The sequence below is a fragment of the Galeopterus variegatus genome, unplaced genomic scaffold, assembly GCF_000696425.1.
Source record: "Galeopterus variegatus unplaced genomic scaffold, G_variegatus-3.0.2 Scaffold8343, whole genome shotgun sequence".
In the NCBI taxonomy this organism is placed as follows: Eukaryota; Metazoa; Chordata; class Mammalia; order Dermoptera; family Cynocephalidae; genus Galeopterus; species Galeopterus variegatus.
This window is the reverse complement of record NW_007734454.1, coordinates 70,883-75,355: the sequence shown is the minus strand read 5'-3', so window position 1 is coordinate 75,355 and position 4,473 is coordinate 70,883. Positions and strand designations below refer to the sequence as shown.

At 39.9% G+C, this 4,473-nt stretch overlaps 1 pseudogene; it reads right to left on the bottom strand.

Moving 5' to 3' along the window:
• Positions 1 to 1,366: 1,366 nt before the first annotated feature.
• Positions 1,367 to 2,948, bottom strand: LOC103608366 (annotated as a pseudogene).
• Between the last annotated feature and the right edge of the window lie 1,525 nt (positions 2,949 to 4,473).

Below are 4,473 nucleotides of genomic sequence, written 5' to 3'. Positions count from 1 at the left end.
ATTTCCACCAAGGCAGGGTTTTCACTGTTGCTGGTGTATGAATTCAGCAGGGATGGAGAATTCCAGATTCTCAGAAAACCAGGATGTGGCTGGGAGGGAAAGGGGTGCTACCTGGTGGTTGGCAATTATGATGTTGTGTGAACCTGGCTGAACATTTCTGATCCACAGGAACCACAGTTGTCAAATTCTAGTGTCCAGAATATGATATATGAAGAAGTTGTATAACCCACCAACCAAAGTGTGAGAAGCTCTATTAAAAGTGGGCAAGGAACAGAATACACACTCTATGTGAATAAGATAAATATCTGAGGAGCAAATGAAAAGATCACTGAACTCATTAGTCATCAGGAAAGTGCAAATAAAAACACAAGATAGCACTTCAAAGGCAATAACATGGTGTAATTTTCAAGGAAAATTATGTTTTCCTCATGGGTATGTAGACATTGGAAAAATTACAGAAAGCTGGTGTTCAGGCAAAATTGTAAAACTGCTGTAGCCATGATTTGGGCAGTCATAGAAAAGGTTAAATGCAGAAATACCACATGAACCAGTGATTCCACCCCTATATATATTCCAAGATAACTGAAAAGAGGTGACCAGCAGAAATTTCCATGAACGTTCACAGCAGCTCTATTCACAGTAGCCAAAAATGAACAATCCCAAACATTCACTGCCTCATGAACTGATAAACAAATGTGGTAAATTGATAAAAACGAAAACTATTCACCTATAAAAATGAATGAGATACCGACACAGGCGACCACAAGAATGAACTTTGAAAACATTACTCCACGTTAGAGAAGCAGACACCAAAGACCACATATTATATCACTGCATTTATATGAAAAATCCAGAAGAGGTGAATCCATAGAGACAGAAATCATATTAGTGGTTTTTAGGGGCTTTGAGAGACAGAAATGTGAAGCAGCTGCTTGAAGGGTGTGTGGTTTCCCTTTGAAGCAATGAAATGTCCTCTAACTAGACAGTGGTGACATTTAACAAACCACGTGAAAATACTGTGTCACTAAACCGTTTAAATTGGTTAAAATGGTGAATGCAATTTTATGTAAATTCTGCCATCCCACACCATAAACACACATTACATTCAATTTATTTTTATATTAATATTTTTAAGGTAACAGAAACCACATTTTAAAGGAACCCACAAAGCAAATGAAGAAAAAGTAATAGTTCTGAGTGTGACTTCTGTTGAGCTTGGACAGGAGACACTGAGGAGAGAAAGGACAGCCTGGGTACCCTCTGCTCCTGCTCCTCAGTGGAAATTCTGTACTAAGAGCACACTGAGCTCCTCCTAATTCCAAGTCCCCTCTTGTCTTCCAGTAAAGAGGTTTGTGTCTGGGCTCACACTGAGTTCCCGTCACTGTGTTTCTTGTACAGTAATACACAGCCGTATCCTGGACTATCAGGCTGCTCATGGTTAATAAGCTTGACTCTTGGAGGTGTCCCTCATGATGCTGATCAGGATTTAAGAGCTGTATTATACATTGTGCTTCCACATTGTGACTCCATACCTCATGTACCCACTGCAGCCCCTTTCCTGGATGCTGGTGGATCCAGCACAAACCATAGCTAGTTATAGAGAATCCAGAGACCGTGGAGGTGAGGGACAGGGTCTATGATGTTACAACAGGCCAGGTTCTGACTCCTGCCACTGCACCTGGGACAGGACACCTGGGGACAAGGAGCATCACCATCAGTCAAACACAACAGAAGCCACATGTCCGGGTCCCTTTCCTGAAGTCCCAGAGGCGCTCACAGCAGGGAGCAGCTGCCAAGCACAGGAGTCACCTCAGGACATCCATATTCTGATGAAGGGCTCCTGGTGAGGAGACTGGGGATGCTCAGCCCAGGGCTGTGCTTTCATACTGACACTGGGGTCTGCTCTGCATGAGGGAAGTCCCTGATGATATAAGTGGGAGAGCAGAGCGGAGGGTGTGTACCTACCCTTCCTTGTGCAGAATGTTTACCTCGTGCTGCTCAGAAGAACTGGGGAGACAGAACCTCAGAGACTTTTCTATGCATTAGTGCCTGGTCTTCCTGTTTCCAGAGAAATACTAAGAGAAGTGGAGATGGAGGATTCAGGGCTTGACAGCACAGAATATGTAGAAGTGTTTAACTTAAAGTGATTTCTGGTTCAAGGAGAAATCCGTGACCTTTTGATCCTCATGTGCTCCCTTGACCATGTCTGGTGTTTGAATCTGGCTGTCAGCCCATGACCTCATTCTCTCTGCTTACAAACCCCTTATGTGTGACTTCATTTGAGACAGTTGGGCTATTCTCCATGGATTGTAGTAGATGGTTCACTTCAGAACAGGCAGATGTTCCTCAGAGAGACAGATATGCATATGCGTGTGTCTGTGTGTGTGTGTGTGTGTGTGTGTGTGAAGTTTTTGAGAGAGAGAGACAGAGAGAGACAGAGAGACAAAGACACAGAGACCTCTACTACATCCTGCTTCTCAGAGACAGTCACTAGGGCAAAAACATAGACATAAGATCCCTCATCCTTTTGATACAAACATATGGGATAAGAAATATTACTGTGGAAATTTTTAGAAAACTCAATCTTCTTCGGTCTCATTTAGAAATCCTCTGTTCACACTCCTGCCCCAACATTTCCAACATCAGCCTTGACTGTCACATCAGACTCAGTCTTGAGTTTCATGATCTCATCACTGGCTTCAGATCAGAGGTGACTCCTCGGTGGTATTTTCTCAAGTGCAGCTCCTCCTGCAACTGCAAACCAGTGAGATGGACACTGTCTGTGCCCTGCTCCCCTTTACCCACTGTACTGTGACAAGTCACATCCAGGATGACCACTGTAGACAACCCTGTTCGAAGAGTAATTCCGGGCACCTGGGAGTCACTGGATCACAGCAAATCTGAATGTGAGTTGGGCACGTGGTGCCACTGTCTGAGATCTGGTCCATTTCTGGTGTCTGGGAATGACATTGCATGACTCACAACTTCCCTCTTTTGGAATCTTTTCCCACCCTGTTAGGAACACTTCCTTTCCCAATTTGAAATTGATGGTTTTTAAAGTTGATTACTTCTTATAGCAATTTTCATTTAAAATGAGTTGGGAGAAGTTACGGGTTGTGAAGTTGTATTAAAATATATGTACAAACTGTTCCCTTATGATAGTCCCAGGCATATGGCAGATAATCCTAGCTAATCACATCAGAAACAATGACATTGAAATGGAGAAGAGGTACAAATAAAAAAAAAACCAGGAACCATAAATCTTTGTAAATTAGCAGATTCCAATTAAGAAAATAGTGAAGTTATTGGAGTATCTGACTTGTTTCCTCAAGGTATGGGGTTTAAGGAAAATTTAGATGTAGATGTACAAAGATGGAATTAAGTGTAAAGGCATCAATTTGCTCATAGAAAAGGAAAATGTGCACTCTTAGGCAAAAAAAATTAAAAAAGAATTCTCACTCCCAAATATGCTCTGCACTGGTCCCAGTAGCTGGGCTTTGTGGGCAGAGTGGCAGCAGTGCCTCTAGACCAGTCCAGTGTCACCTTTCAGGGCTTCTGCTACTTTCCTCAGAATAATGTTATAGAGATTTTCATCTGTGTTTTACTCTAACAGTTTCATAGTTTCGGGATTCAAATGTAAGATTTATTCCATTTTGAGTTGAATTTTGAATAATGGTGCAATTTCCTTCTTTGCATGGGGATATACAATTTTCCCAACACAATTTTTGAATAAATTGTGTTCTTCCCATTGAGTGTTGTTGGCACCTTTGTCAAAAATAAGTTGAACAAGAATGTTTGGTTTTATTTCTGGGCTGTCTGCTCTATTTGTCTGTATGTCTGTTTGTAAGTCATCACCATTCTGTTTTGATTACTTTAGCTTTATAATATATTCTGAACCATGATTAACTACAAGTCATCTCTGGAATGCATGTATGTTTCAAAAGAATTAAGTAAATAAATATGATAAATGTCATTACAGAATGAAGGAGGAAAAACTTATGATCATCTCAACAGAGGCAGAAAAAGTATGACATTTCTCAACAAACTAGTTATAGAAATAATATCCCTCACTACATTAAAGATCATATATGGCAATCCCACAGCTAATAACATGCTTAACATTGAAAGATAACATTTGTTATATGTTATCAGAACAAGACAACAACACCCACTCTCACCACTTCCTTTCAACATTTGCTTAACATTTCTTATACATTGTATATTGACAAAATAAAAATTTAAAGAAAAAATAAATAAATAAAATAAAAAATAATAAAAAAAGAAAGGAAGAAAAAAAAAAGAATGTTATAGAGATTTTCCTCTCTGTTTTACTCTAACAGTTTCATAGTTTTGGGATTCAAATGTAAGATTTATTCCATTTTGAGTTGAATTTTGAATAATGGTGCAATTTCATTCTCTGCATGTGAATATCCAATTTTCCCAACACAATTTTTGAAGAAATTGTATTCTTCT